This window comes from Neovison vison, chromosome 1, assembly GCF_020171115.1.
Source record: "Neovison vison isolate M4711 chromosome 1, ASM_NN_V1, whole genome shotgun sequence".
In the NCBI taxonomy this organism is placed as follows: Eukaryota; Metazoa; Chordata; class Mammalia; order Carnivora; family Mustelidae; genus Neogale; species Neogale vison.
The window spans coordinates 282,543,981-282,560,715 of NC_058091.1; the positions used below are offsets into that span (position 1 = coordinate 282,543,981).

The 16,735-nt window shown below is 38.7% G+C and overlaps 1 pseudogene; it reads left to right on the plus strand.

Annotated features, from left to right (window-relative positions):
- Positions 1-15,672: 15,672 nt before the first annotated feature.
- LOC122902218 lies at positions 15,673-16,146 on the plus strand (annotated as a pseudogene).
- Positions 16,147-16,735: the final 589 nt, after the last annotated feature.

Sequence of the window (16,735 nt, forward strand, 5' to 3'; positions counted from 1 at the left end):
TGTTTCAGAAGAATTGATGGGAGATGTTCTAGCACTGGGAAATGTGCAACAAATGTGTCTGTGACACATGCTTCAGGACCTAATATTCCTGAAGGATCTTGCACTTCATTGCAGAAAAAGCAGATGAGTTCTCTACTGAAAAGAACCTTCACTTTCCTTTCCTATGAGAGACTTTTCAATCCCAGCTGGTGGGGTAGAAATGTAGCAGAGGTGGTCCTCAAGAGCAGCAGTGTCCATCACCCCCACCATGTAACCCTCTGGTTTTCATGCATTTCTTCCTCTTAGGTCACATGGACTTGGGCACAATTACTAAGCTTCTGAAAACTTTCAAACAGAGCATTAAATAATCCTTAGGATAGATTGTTAAATCATATAAATAATAAGAGAGAAGAACAGACATCAAAACCAGTGACTTTTTAAGAATCCTCAACTCACTAGGCCTGTTGCTATTCACGTCCATTTTAATAATACTAATCTTAGCTCCTTTATAAGAAATAATTTAAGATCAAGAGCTCTTGGGTGGCTCAATCAGTTAGGCATCCAACTCTTGATTTCTGTTCAGGTCATGATCTCAGGGATGTGAGATCAAGCCCCACATCAGGCTCTGTGCTCAGCGCAGAGTCTGCTTGAGATTCTCTCCTCCCTCTATCCCTCCCCCTGCTCGCACTTTCTCTAAAATAAATAAATAAACAAATAAATAAGTAAGTAAATGAAAGCTTTAAAAAAATAACAAGGAAATATTCATCAAAAAAGGAAATAATTTTTCCAGGAATGCATCCATTTCATCTAGGTTGCTAAGCTTATTGGCATATAACTTCTGATGATTGTTTCTACTTCCTTGGTGTTAGTTGTGATCTCTCCCTTTTCATTCATAATTTTATGAATTTGGGATTTCTCTCTTTTCTTTTGGATTAGTGTAGCCAGTGGCTTATCGATCTTATTGATTCTTTCAAAAAACCAGCTTCTAGTTTCATTGATACGTTCTACTGTATCTCTGGTTTCTCCCTCATTGATCTCAGCTCTAATCTTGATGATTTCCCTTCTTATGTGTGGAGTTGGTTTGATTTGTTGTTGATCCTCCAGTTCTTTAAGGTGTAGAGACAGCTGGTGTGTTCTGGATTTTTCAATTTTTTTGAGCAAGGCTTGGATGGCTATATATTTTCCCCTTAGGACCGCCTTTGCTGTATCCCATAGGTTTTGGACCGAAGTGTCTTCATTCTCATTGGTTTCCATGAATTGTTTCAGTTCTTCTTTGATCTCCTGGTTGATCCAAGCATTCTTAAGCAAGGTGGTCTTTAGCTTCCAGGTGTTTGAGTTCCTTCGGAACTTTTCCTTGTGATTGAGCTCCAGTTTCAAAGCATTGTGATCTGAGAATATGCAGGGAATAATCTCAGTCTTTTGGTATCGGCTGAGTCTTGATTTGTGACCCAGTATGTGGTCTATTCTGGAGAAGGTTCCGTGTGCACTTGAGAAGAATGAGTATTCTGCTGTTTTAGGGTGGAATGTTCTGTATATATCTATGAGGTCCATCTGGTCCAATGTGTCGTTCAATGCTCTTGTTTCTTTATTGATTTTCTGCTTCGATGATCTGTCTAATTCTGAAAGAGGCGTGTTAAGATCACCTACGATTAGTGTATTCATATCAATATGACTCTTTATCTTGATTAACAGTTTTCTTAAGTAATTGGCTGCTCCCATATTGGGAGCATAGATATTTACAATTGTTAGATCATCTTGGTGGATAGTCCCTTTAAGGATTATGTAGTGTCCTTCTGTATCTCTGACTACAGTCTTTAGTTTGAAGTCTAATTTATCTGATATGAGAATCGCTACCCCAGCCTTCTTTTGAGTCCCATTGGCATGAAAGATGCTTCTCCACCCCTTCACTTTCAGTCTGCGTGTATCTTTAGGTTCAAAATGGGTCTCTTGTAGACAGCATATGGATGGGTCCTGTCGTTTTATCCAGTCTGCAACCCTGTGCCATTTTATGGGTGCATTTAGGCCATTCACATTGAGAGTGATTATTGATAGATACGTTTTTATTGACATCGAGTTACCTTTGAAGTCTTTCTTTCTGTAGACTGTCTCTATATTTCTGTTCAATTTTGTAGCAACATGGACGGGACTGGAAGAGATTATGCTGAGTGAAATCAGTCAAGCAGAGAGAGTCAATTATCATATGGTTTCACTCATTTGTGGAGCATAACCAATAGCATGGAGGACAAGGGGCGTTAGAGAGTAGTAGGGAATTTGGGTAAATTGGAAGGGGAGGTGAACCATGAGAGACTATGGACTCTGAAAAACAGTCTGAGGGGTTTGAAGTGGCGGGGGGGTGGGAGGTTGGGGTACCAGGTGGTGGGTATCATAGAGGGCACAGCTTGCATGGAGCACTGGGTGTGGTGAAAAAATAATGAATACTGTTTTTCTGAAAATAAATAAATTGGGAAAAAAGGAAATAATTTGGGGCACCTGGGTGGCTCAGTGGGTTAAAGCCGCTGCCTTCGGCTCAGGTCATAACTCCCAGAGTTCTGGGATCGAGCCCCATATCGGGCTCTTTACTCGGCAGGGAGTCTGCTTCCTTCTGTCTCTCTACATGCTTGTGATCTATGTCTGTCAAATACATAAATAAAATCTTTTAAAAAAAAAAGGAAATAATTTAAGATCACCATACATACTGGCTAACAAAGATTCATGTAAGTTAACAGATGCCGTAGATGAAGAAAGGATAACCTAGTAGATATTGAAAAGAGAAAGATGAAAAGATGACCTCCCAGAAAGCTAGAGTCATGCCTTTTAAAAAATAGTAGTTAATAGACATTTCAGAGATTTTTAAGAAATCATAGTCCCTCATGGATATTATAAACTGAGGAGGAGGGTATTTGTAAGCATTTAGTGCGTAACACTACTACCCAGAGAAGTCCATCTCCTCTTTTCTTCACATATAAATCTATAACCTTAATACTATTGATTTGGGTTATAATTACTGTTTGTAATTTTCAACTGTAACAGCTATTACTACCAATAATGATGGTAGCAGCAGCATCCATCACCCCTGCCATATAACCCTCTTCTTTTCACTCATTTCTTCCTCCTATGTCACATGGACTTGCACACAATCATCTGCTTCTTCTGTCCCTTCTACAAAGAAGGGACAAACTGATCAAAGTTTACTCAAGGAAATGTATAGGGATGATTCATGAACAATTATAAAAAAACGTGTATCCTGGATATTCCAATAGTGAACTGCATATCAAAGGTACCCAAGACCCATCCCATGTGGACCCAACCAACCTCTCTAGCTCCATCTCCTAAAATTTCTTGTTTTTTCCTTTGATATACTTCCCTCCCTTTGAACATACTCTTTCCTCTATCTCAAGTGCTCTTCCCTCTTCTCCATAAAGGGAATCGTTCCCCATTCTTCACAAACCTAGTTAAATATCACCTCCTTTCCCATATCCTCACAGGTGGCTGGGTGCCCCTCCTCCTCATTCCCACAGTACTATTATTATTACAACAGCAATCCCATTGTTGCTGGCTCCCTCACCAGAAAATTAACACCTTGTAGGTAGAGCTATTTACTATTTATATTTTTATTCCCAGCACATATCACAATACCAGGCATGTAGCAGGCTGTCTACTGCCACAAGAAGACTTTTACAAATCACCCCAAAACTTAGTGGCTTAAAAAAAAATAGTGATTTATTACTGCTCACAAGTCAGCAGGTCAACTAAGTGGTTCTTCAGGTCACAAGTGGATTTGCTCCCCCATCTACAGTAAGCAGTGGATTGGGTAGGCTCTGCTGTTTCCTAGCTATTCTATTAACTCTTCAGAGTCACTTAGCCTCAGCTCTCCTCTGTATGTATCTCACATCCCTCCAGCAAGCTAGTTTAGGCACCAACTCATGACTGGGCAGAGAAACAAGAACAAGCAAGCTCAGTCACACAAAGGATAAATGAAAATGCACAAGTGCTCCTTAAGCCTGTCTGTGTCACTCACGCTATTGTCTCCTGGCCAAAGCAACTTGAATGGCCATCCCCAGAATCAGAGTGAGAGGGTACAATCAATGGATATGGGTACTGGGAGGTAAGAAAAACACAGTTACTAGTGAAAGTGATGTATTGCAGGATTTAAAAAATGGATCTTGTTAAATGAGGAAAGGGCAATAAGAGACAGATTTATTTAGGGAAAAACTAGGTAAATTTATAAATCAGGCAGAGCTAGTCTTTATAACTCCCTTATGGCTATATAATCTAACAAGCAAAGAAAAGTCGAACATAGCACTTGGCATATTACAAGCACTCAGTAATTATCAGTTCTTTCTCTTCCCCCTTCTCTGCTTTGTTTTCTTCCCCTTTCTATGTGGGCTCCTATTTCAGCCCTATCTTCCTCAATCCCCCATTGTTCTCACACTCAGAATGATGGAAACTCCTCTCTGAGACAATATCCTCACTTTGCTTCAAAATACATCTTTCCTTTATCTCAAGAGGTTGTTAAGAATTAATGATCAATTCTAGTTAGCTAATTTTCCAAGTTTTAATGACTGTAATTGCATTTTAAATACCTTAAATTAAAGAGTGATTTCAGAAACCATAAATGCACGTGTTGCCCTGGACACTCCTACAACCTCACCAACTTATTGAGTTCCTGTACTCCAATTGTATGTTAGATATGCTCTGGATTCTGCTATAAGTCTTGAAGACCCAAGGCAGATGAACCACAGTCATCATAAACCAATAGCCTTCATTCCTAAAAGTGTATCATTAAATAGATTATATTGTGAAATTATTTTTTAATGTAAGGTATTATGAAAATTAAAAGGGCCACAATCATTTTTCAAAACAACTGATAATCATATGGCCATAAACTTTCAGTGCCTAAACCTTTCGTGACTTATTTTCCAGAGATTGAGCTGCTGCATCATTATTAAAGAATTTCCTAAAATTAAAGAGAAATGAGCAATAGCCAAGGTGGGGGGAGGGGGGGAGCAAGTAAGAAAGACAAGTATGACTTAAATAGCTACTTATCACTATGACCCAGAAAATTAGTGATCTCAAAATATGGAGCTACCAGTGGGCATTCGGACACCATCAGGAAATGCCTGGTTCTTCTTACAGATAATAAAGGGAAGAAACCACAAATGTTTATTGAGTGCTACCATAAGCAATTCACTCAGTAATGGGAACTACAGTTTGTGGAGGACACAGATAAGATATTACACCTTCCCTAAATAATTAAACTTACAACCTAGAGCAATATACAGACTTTCAATCTAACCACTGCATAATCTAACAGATGTGTTTCCAAAACTCTGGGTTTTCTTTTTCAGGCACTTGAGCCACCAAAGAAGTAGTAATTAATTTCAGGTGAAGGGAAAAGGAGAGTCTTGAGAAAAGAACAAATATTTCTTTCAAACCTTAAAAGATTAATTTGATTTTGACAGTGGTAATTGGAAGGGCATTGCAGGCTTAGTGAATAACACAAAGCAAAGGTGGAATGAAAAAGTTCCTAGTGTTCACAGGGGAAGAGTGACAGAGTGGCGAGGTATATGTAGTGTGTATGCGTGAGGGATCATCTCAGAGATAATGTGCCTGGAATGATGTGATCTGAAATCAGACTGAGTGCATACATTCAACATATAACCTGAACATTGTCCACAGCTTCCCCTCCTTCATACCTAGCCCATTCATATGGTAGAAGCTGGTTCCTCAAACGACTCATCAGTTTAAGTTAAGGTCCTTAAAACGCAAATATTATAGTCACTAACGCTTGGAAATTAACTAGAATTGATAACCCAGTCTTGACAACGTCTTGAAGGAATACAACACAAGAAAGATAAATAAATGAAGGATTATCGCAGCTTCTGTCTGGGGAATGGGCTGGAGATGAGCAAGAGGAAAGTGAAGAAGTTAGATAGGAGGCTAGCGCTTTGATCGGGCGAGAGGTGATGGTAGCTTCAATTCCACAGCAGTGACTGGGATGAAGAGAAAAGTAACAGGTATTGAAAAGGAAGCTATAACACAAAACACCTTGAATAAATATTTGTCCAATAAATAGATTTATCCCTAAGCCACTGGGAAACCAAATATTTTTGAGGATGGAAATCATGAGATTTGTATTTTGTAATTCTGACAGTGTGACAGTGTGGCAGTGGAGGACAGTTAAAAGATGGGAATTCTGAAGGTGAAAAAATTAGTTAAGAAACTGAGAAAAATGCAGGGGGAAAGAGGACTGAGGTATAAAAATAAGACAAGGAAGAATAAAGGGAACTGAAAAGAGAATTTTAAAAGAAGAGTTAGATGAAGTTAGAAGTCACTTGAGTAGTGAGTTTAGAGAACAATGAAGAGCTGAAGGCTTCTTACAAGGTGAGATATAATACCATTAACAGAAATAGGGCTCAAAGGAGAAAAGTTTGAGGAAGGAGACGTTAGTAATTGTCTTTTAAACATACTGATCTTGAGGGGCACCTGGGTGGCTCAGTGGGTTAAGCCTCTGCCTTCGGCTCAGGTCATGATCCCAGGGTCCTGGAATCCAGCCCCGCGTCGGGCTCTCTGCTCAGCAGGGAGCCTGCTTCCCACTCTCTCTCTGCCTGCCTCTCTGCCTACTTGTGATCTCTGTCTGTCAAATAAATAAATAAAATTAAAAAAAATATACTGATCTCGAACAGAGACATAACCACATATAAAAGAACCATCACCATTCCTGCTGGCCCATTATCAGAACCAAATCTGGGGACCAGGTTCACAGAGCCTACCCACCAGGCAGAGTAGGTGGGTCGTGAGGTGTGCTGCTCTGCAGTTGTCAACAAAAGTCTTTAAGTTTGAAAATGTGAGGTAGGCTAGTCTGTTTTGGCACAAATATACAGCATGAGAAAAGAAAAGAGCAGGAGACGAGACATGGCTCCAAATTTGTCCTGGAAAGGCAATATGCATGAGATAAGGACTTCACGCTGACAGAAACTCAGACAGCTCTCTTGATGACACTCCCAGTTTGAGACTCTGTACAGGGAGCCCCAGAGCAAGAGGGAAGCCCTGCAAAGTCAAGAAAATGCTGCATTCTCATCACACAGAGGGAAGTCTGGCGGTGTGGTTTTCCCTGCTCTCCTTCCATGTAGGACAAACAGGATAAGATCCCAGACAGCTGCATCTGAGGGAGGAATTTGCAGAGATCAGGTTTGGGGGAGGCGGGGGGACTGGAAGTCTCTGAATTAATGTCTGCAAAGTACACCACCCCGAAGGGCCCAAAGAGGATAAAATGGATGTGACTGAATGCACCTGACAGTACCAAGTAGTACACCAGCTGCGAACTTCAGCTGTAAATGCGAGCAGAATAGGCACCATCTAAGGAAGGGACACAGATAGAGAGAAGCAAGAGATGCCTTGCCCCAAACCCCTAATTTTCTGCTCGGACCTTCCCCCAAACCCCTTACCATCCACCACCACCACATATAACAGATACCATCTTAGGAGCTGGGAAAAACAGTAGAAGATTAGTAAGAGGCTGGTCATTCGATCCTGGACAGATTGAACTTTACCCAAGTGAAGTATTTAACTTACAGTTGCTCTCAGGTTTCAACACAACTGAACATTTAGTATAGTTGTTTTGGGGGAGGGGATCTCAGGAACAGGGGTCCCCACTACCTAGAGGGTAAAACTGAGTAGGAAGACTAGATTAACTAGAGATAAAAGTAATAAATTATATTTTTAAGCACATGCAAGTTATGAGTTAAATTTATGACCACGCCATAGTAAATAAGAAAGGTAATGGTGACAGTGCTGTAATATGGGCTGGATACGTTTCTTAATTGCCCACGTTAGTAAGTACAGTCACCTGTCACAGTGTTCTCAACACCAGGCATCATCTGACCTAATACATAGTTCACTGGACAGGCAGTGAGTAGGTAATCCCACTGGTACTGGAGTAGAGTGTTGATTGATATAAATGTATAGAAATGACCTTGAAAACTTAGAAGAAACATCTTGGAAAATCTTAAACATCCAACTAAGGAAATACTTCTTTAAGTATAAAAAGTAAGTTCATGTTTTTAAGAATAAGAATGGCATTGGGGAAATCTGTGCTTTAGGAAGATTAACCTGACGCTTGTGCATGGGATCGTCTGGAGATGAGGGGTCAGCAAATTCAGGTATCGCAGATGGGGCAGACTTGGAAGTTATGAGGCCTAAGACATACTTTAACTATGATCCTTCTGTAGTTCCCCACTAAAAACATCTGGAGCATTTTTTGAGATGAACTGAAGTTAAAGCAAACACTGGAAGCAGTCCTAACATGGAAAATGCCGAAAACATGTCATCTTCACCACTGGAAGCAAGAACGTAGGAATGGGAAGACAGACTGTGTTACAGATGGATGGACGGAAGGAGATGCAAGGAGGACCGTCTATCTTCATCCTCCTACCTCACTGCCAACTCGCTGGGTATAGCCAGAGCACAGCAGGGCAGGCCTCCAAATTCTGAAACACACACCAGTAGCCACAGACCGCATGAGAGATGGTGAAAACAGGGGCAGAGTGAAGGCAAGGGCGCAGGTAGATGTGAGTGGTGCTCTGAAGGAACAACAAGCTCCGCGGGCAGCAAGAGGAACCAAGGAACCATACAGCTCTGCCAATAACTAGCTACAGGACCACAAGGAAATTAATTGTTCTCTGAACAAAATGAGGCATTGTAAATGTGTATCAAGGTACCTCTCACGGCCAGTGACTCCAAAGATCTCAAAGTTCCTTCTTTTGGCTCTGGAAATTCACAAATGTGTACGTTCCAAAGGTCACGTCTTACAAAATCCAGAGCAGTATTAGCCTTTTTGTGGTAAACCCATAGGTTGCAGGGAAAGCCTAGGATTTTCTAGTATGTCACAGAACTGTTCTGCTGAGGTTGTTTTCATTTTAGTACAAATTAAAGGAAAACCCAAAAGGCTCTTCGCGTAAATATTTTAAGGATAACACCTCTGAATGTATTAATTTTCTTTATTATTTTCTCTACTAAAATTTTGTGGTAAACTATACAAGCCACATTTTCTCATAGTCTAGTTATTCACCAAAATACCAAAAATAAAACTTGCCAATTGACTACTCCTCTTCAAATGATTTTTAATTAATGACAAATTAATTTAAAATGGCTTCAACTAAGGAAGCATATAAAAAATACACCACAGCATGAATAGATTGATATTCTCATTATTAATACCACAACATAAAATTCCTATTTTAAAACTGATCTTAGCTCCAAAATCCTATGCCACCTTCTACCCCAAACCTATGTTATCTCATTTTACTTATCCATATCATGTTAGTTTGATATGTCACTCCTACAAAAGAACTTAAAAGTCATAATTACTTCAGGTTGGACCTTTCAGATTTCTTTCAAATGTGTCGTCTTGTGCCCTATCTCACACCATTTTTACCTTATTTACCCAGTTATTTTGCTTCTTGATAATGGATATTTATCTTTCATTCACAAAAACATCATTCAGAATAACTACATACTATGTGGATTTGTTTTTGAAATATCTAGTCATTTTCTTTCTGTTAGTAATATTGCAAGGGTGCTCCAGGTCTCTAAATTACCCAATTAATATTAATTAGGTGATTACAGATGAGTCTTCTAGAAGAGCATCACTATAAAATAAAAGCATAAAATATTCCTATGAGTATTTTCAAAATTACACAGCTAGAATTACCTAAATGCATGAGCATATTAACAGGTGTTTGGATTTCTTGACCTTAGCTTTTAGAGGTAGATTAATTATTTTTTATGATATATGACTATAATATTTCCTCTCTATTTCACGATCCTAGTATTTTCAATAAGGAAAAATAAAATCATATTTATATCATATACATGTGAAGAACTGATCTATAAAATACACCTGAGAATGTGAATCTTGCAAAAAGATCTAGTTGTTAAATGAAATCCAATAAAATACAAATACATCTACCACCCTTGAGTAACTGGAAGCTCATATACATGCTTGAGTATTGAATATTTACTATCATATGAGCTGAAGAAAAGCAGCGGTGCTTTCAAGTTGAGCACAAAAGTAGTGTTTTGAAAGTGGATGAAATCCCATCTTGTCTTTGAGCTGTCATTTAAGCCCTTAGACTTTGCCCATATATTCTATCCACTATCCTTGCTCTCAGCCTGTGTTACCTGATTCCCAGTACGGTTATTTCCACCTTTTGTTCACAGGCATTTCCTCTTAACAATACACCATTCAGAAAAAGGTATGTCTTTGAATTGTCAAATAGTACTTCGTCTGACAAAAGATATCACCCTGGTGTTTCAAGACTGTATGTTAGAAATCTTGAAATCAATACCATTTGTTGACTATTAGAAATGAGTTTATTTGACAAGTGGTATGTTAGAAAGTACAATCAATAACACTAAAAAACAAAATCCTACATTCCAAAATGTATAATTATTTAGCATAGGTTAATATGATACCACTTTAAGGAACCTAAAAGGATTATTCTCAGGTCTGATTTGAACATGCGTTTGTTATGACATATTTATTATATAGTAAGGTCTCTGCTCCTCAGACAAGAAGAGGCAAAAGATTGGAGCAAAGTTGAGTAATTGAAGGAGAAACAAAATGATCATAATTTCCTTGTGCTGGTGTAGATCAAATATACAAAACAAAATCTAAATTGCCTAGAATCTGAAAGAAATGTAACTAAACAAGAAAAAGAGAATTAGAAGAATTGCACTGCATTTTCTTCAAGCACCAAGATAGCCTATTTCTGATGCAATACAATAATAATGAAAAACATATATACCTATAAAAAATTGAAATCTAGGAAAAATTTTGGAATATTAAAATTGTTTAATATGCTAAGTCCAATGCATTTAATATCTTATTAACATATTTAAAATAATATATTTGAATATACTATTGAATATAATTTTAGAAATAACAAATTAGATTAATATGCAATTTGTTAAAGCATTTTAAAGCACATACCATACATTATAAAAAATTATAATTTATTATATTTTACTTGAAATTTAAAAATGACAATCTTCTTACTATTGCTTAAAACAACTGAAATAGATTGTTTTGATTCGTTAATTATAACATGTATTTTCATTTCTTGATATTTTAGATTTAAATTGGTAAGCTGTCTATAATTAAAATGTTTATCTACTGGTTGATCAAAAGTATTAAAGTCATAAACATGTTTACTATCTTTTTAATTCTCATACTTTTTTGCTTTTACAAAAATAAACCTCATCATGAAGAGAGATTATCATATCATATTAACAATGAACTAGGGGAGTATATGTCAGGTAATATTATTTAAAATATTTTCTAGATCTTTCCACGGGTATTTAGACATATGCAAATATATATATGAATCATACCTGTATTTTTTCAGAAATGGTAGCAAACTATACACACTGTTCTGTAGCTCCCTTTGTTACTTAACAGTACTTCTCAGAGATTTTGTTTGTAACAACAGATAAGGGGCTTCTTCATTCCTGTTCTACAGCTGTACCCAATTCCATGATATGGGGACACCCCAGTTCACATCCCATCACTTCACATCAGAACACTACTGCTGAGTACTTATTTTCATCACCTTTTCCTACTAATGAACAGCGCTACAGTAAATGTTCTGAAATGTCTCCTCCTACATTGCTCATTGTATCTACAGAATAAGTTAACAGTGGAATTTCCGATACAAAGGATATTGTGCATTTGTAAATGTGATAAAGAATTGTTGATAAAGAATTGTCCCTCCAAATAGGCCGCCCAATTACACTCCCATTCACCATGTATGAGAATAATTTCTCCACATTCTGCCAATGTAGGGTGCTATCAAAGTGTTTTTAATCTTGGCCCCACGGACAGATAAAAAGTGGTACCTCGCTGGGCTTCATTTTCCATATCTGTTACGCTAAGTGAGAATGAGGGTCTTCTGATATGTTGAAGGATGCATTCTTATTTTACTTTTTTTTAGATTTTATTTATTTATTTGACAGACAGAGATCACAAGTAGGTAGAGAGAGAGGGGGAAGCAGACTCCCCGCCAAGCAGAGAGCCCAATGAGGGGCTCAATCCCAGGTCCCTGAGATCATGACCTGAGCTGAAGGCAGAGGCTTAACCCACTAAGCCACCCAGGCACCCCTGAAGTATGCATTTTTAAAGAACCAATCTGAGGTACAATTTGATAAATTAGTTATGAAGAATCTGATACTACCATTTATTATACTCTAATACCATTATACATTACATCTTATACATCATACTCTAATACCATTCCATTACTAGAGCTGTTTCTGCCAAAAGCCAACTCCATGGTGCACCACAGCCTACCCCATCCTGAGTGCTCAGTGATGCCGCTTCTTCAGTGCTCCCCTCTCCTGCTCCACAGTGAGCCATCACCATTTGCACACAGGCACCCTACATTCCCTCTTCAAAACAAAACGAAATCAAAATCTTCTCTGACCCCTTATCTCCTTCTAGATTTTATCTCATTCTTCTGCTGTCTTTAACAGCAAAACACCTCAAAAAAAGCACCTAGCATGCCTGGGTGGCTCAGTCGATTAAGTGTTTGCATTCAGCTCAGGTCATGATCCCGGGGGGGGGGGGGGTGCGGATCAAACCCCACATCGGAATCACTGCTCAGCAGGAAGCCTGTTTCTCCCTCTCCCTCTGCCTGCTGCTCCCCCGCTTATACTTTCTCTCTCTCTCTCTCTGTCAATTAAATAAATAAAATCTTAAAAAAAGAAAAGAAAGAAAGAAAATCACCTACACTCACTATATTCCTTATCTCCCTTCTGAATTTCTTCCCCAACACTCCAAAGAAATCACTCTTGTCAAAGTCACTAGTGACTTCCAGGTTGCTAAAGCAAACGGGTATTTCCCAAGTCATCTGATCTGACCTAACAGCACTATCTGAATCTGAAATTCTTGATCACACTCTCCTCCTTAAAACACTTTTCACAGGTCTCCCAAGACACCACATTTGGGGGATTTCCTCCTACCTCACTGGCAACACCTTTTGTCTCTTCGCTGATTTCTTATCTCCCCAACCTGCACATACTAGATGTTAGAGCATGCCAGGAATCAAACCTCAGATTTTTTTTCTGCCTGTGCTCATGCCCTAACGATTTAATCCAGTTTCTTTTTTATATACCAGCTGTATTACTAATGCCACCAAAATTATATTTCCAGCCTAAATATGTGCCCCGAACTGCAGACTTAAATAGTTTACTGTCTGCCTGACACATTGCCACAGGTGCCTAACAGGAATCTCTAAAGACGCCAGACAACTCCTGATTTTTCACCTCCCCCCAAATCTGTTCTGAACATATTCTTACCTATTTCATCAGTAAATTGCAAATTCATTTTTCCAGTTGTTCAAGCCAAAAATCTTAAAGTCTTCCTAGACTCCTTTCTTTCTCTTACACCCCATATTCAATACATCAGAAAATCTTGTCAGTTTTAATTTTTGGAATGCGAACACTTCTTATCACCTCCACCTTGATCGTGCTGGTCCTAGCCAGCATCATCTCTCTCCTGGATTACTGCTATATCCTTCTAACTGGCTTTCATCTCTGTCCCATAAAATCAAATCTCAAATACTAGCCAGAGTGCTCTTTTTAAAATATGAGTCAGATTAAGTCCATTTTCTATTAAAATTCCTCCAATACTAGGGCACTTGGGTGGCTCAGTTGGTTAAGCATCTACCTTGGGCTCAGGTCATGATTTCAGAGGCCTGAGATCAAGCCCCATAGGAAGTCTGCTTCTCCCTCTCCCTCTTCCTCTGCTCCCTGCTCATGCTCTTTCTCTCTCTTTCAAATAAATAAATAAAATCTATTAAAAAATCTTTCAATATCTTCCCATCTCACTCAAAGCAAAATCCAACATTATAAAAAGGTTCAAGATGCTGCATGGTCTGGCATTCCTGCAATCTGAGCTTTTTTCCCACATGGCTCTTGCCCAATCTTGGACTGAGTCTTTTTGCTGTTCCTGGAGCACATCAAGCCGGCTGCTACTTTATGCTCATGTACCTGATGTTCTCCTTCTCTGGAGCACTCTCCTTCCAGAAAGCCGTAAGCCTTGTTCTCTCCTTTCCTTCAGGTATCTACTCAACTCTCACTTTATTACAGAAGGTTTCTCTCATCAATCGTGTAAAATAACAACCTCCATCTCCTGGTATTCCAAAAAGAGAAAAGGATATTCACTAGTGGCACAACCAAATGGATTTCCAAAACCTCTATGATTCATCAAGATGTTCCTCTCATCAGGATGCTTAACTTGGGGGCACCCCGGTGGCCCAGTTCGTTAAGCATCTTCCTTTGGCTCAGGTCATGATTCCAGGGTCCTGGGATCAAGCCCCAAATCAGGCTCCCTGCTCAACAGGGAGACTGCTACTCCCTCTCCCACTCCCCCTACTTGTGTTCCCTCTCTCGCTGTTTCTCTGTCAAATAAATAAATAAAATCTTTAAAAAAAAAAAAAGATGCTTAACTTCGCTATTTCAGTTTCCCCATCTATAAAATGGGGACAATAATACCTACTCAGAGAAGCATTGAGAGCTACATAACACATGTAAAAATATCTAACACAATTCTTGACACAAAATTCAATTAATAAATATTATCTATTACTATTTTCATTATTATTATTGGTTTTATTTCTAATACAACCACCAACTGAAATCAGGTACTCCTTATACCATGAATATTATCATAGTAGTATCATAACTGATCTCTTCTCCAATATTTCTCCATTCAAGTAAAACAAAATTGACCTCCATAAAATATCCTCTTTTCTCAAAAACTTCCAGTTACTCTCTAATTGCCCATAGAATAAGATCCAAGTTCCTTAGCCTGACATTCAGCACCCTGCACAACAGGCCTTATCAGGATTTATCTCTGTAACTGAATTCCCCACCGTTCTGAATCAAGTCCATGGTCACACTTTGCTCTCAGACTACCTCACACACACTCCCACCTGAGCCCTTTGCAAATATCACTCCCTCCATCTAAAATGTTGTTTCTCCTTTGAGTACCTAAAAGTTCTAGTTATGTTCTGATAATCCCCCATGCTTTTATTGAATTTTTTTTCACTTTAAAATACTGTACCATGTATTGCCTATTCCAAATCTATCTAATAATAATATAATGTGAACCACATGGGTAATTTTAAATTTGCCAGTAACGACATTACAAACCTTTAAAAGAAACAGATGAAATTAAATAAAATAATATATTCGATATATGTAAAATATTATCCCTTCAATGTATAATCAATATAAAAGAATTACTGAGACATTCTTTTTTATATTGTTCCAAAATCCAGTGCATATTTTACATATATAACACATCTCAAGTCAGACACTACATTTTCATAGGAAATAATTACTCTATATTTAGACTCTATAGAACATACAATTAAAAAGTAAATCGACAGCCTTTTCAGGCAGCCAGGAAGACGGCGGACTTTCAGACTGAGTGTGCTACCAAAAGTAGCCAACCGGGATGCCTGGGTGGCTCAGCTGGTTAAGCAGCTGCCTTTGGCTCAGGTCATGATCCCAGCGTCCTGGGATCGAGTCCCACATCGGGCTCCTTGCTCGGCGGGGAGCCTGCTTCTCCCTCTGCCTCTGCCTGCCACTCTGTCTGCCTGTGCTCGCTCTCTCCCCCTCTCTCTCTCTGATAAATAAATAAAATCTTGAAAAAAAAAAAAAAAGTAGCCAACCATCTTTCAAAATAAAAAGAGGGCCCTGCTTGGAGAAACTGGCAAGGAAAAGCTCCCATGATACTACAAAAGCAGCAGACTGGGCTTCAAAACGCCCAAGGAGGCCATTGAGGGCACCTATATTGACAGGAAATGTCCCCTTACTACTGAAGTCTCCATCAAAAGATGGATTGTGTCTGGTGTGGTGACCAAGATGAAGATGCAGGGGGCTACTGTCATCCTCTCAGACTAGCTCCACTACCTCCGAAAGTACAACCACTTTAAACACAAGAACATGTCTGTGCGCCTGTCCCCATGCTTCAGGGATGTCTTAGATGGGCAACGCTGTCACAGTGGGCAAGTGCCTGCCCGTGAGCAAGACTGTGCATTTCAACATGCTCATGAAGACATGAAGGCCACTGGCACCAAGAAACAATTCCGTAAGTTCTGAGACTAGACATCTGCCCACACCCCTGAAGAAAACAAAGTTAACTTTCCCAGTTAAAAAAAAAAAAAAAAAAGTAAATGACATACCCAAGTTGTTTCAAATATCCATAAAAATGTTTAATGTAATGACATATCAGTTTCCAAATTTAAATTTAAAATAATTAAAACTAAATAAAATTTAAAATTCAGTTCCTCATTTGCACTTACACATATCAATTTCTCAGTAGCCACCTCCGGCTAGTCACTATGTCTTGGACATCAAAGACTTGGACGTTTCATTAGATCATTAACTAACAACAGTATCTTGTGTCACTATCTTGTATATGATTCACCATGACAATGAAAATTATCTCACACAGATCACCAAACAATCTTCTGCCCCTATAGAGTACTTGCCATTAGTGATAACTAATTCAGATGAATGTTTTAGACGTGAAGTCCTGTATGGCCCATTATTGTCTTCTTTGGGTCACTGAAATTCCAAATTTATATGGAAATGCACATTTGTGTGAATGTGTGTGTAAAAGGGAGAGTTAATTTCCCCTCATAACAGTCCTTGATCTCTTGGTGCATCTCCATTGGTCTGGATAACC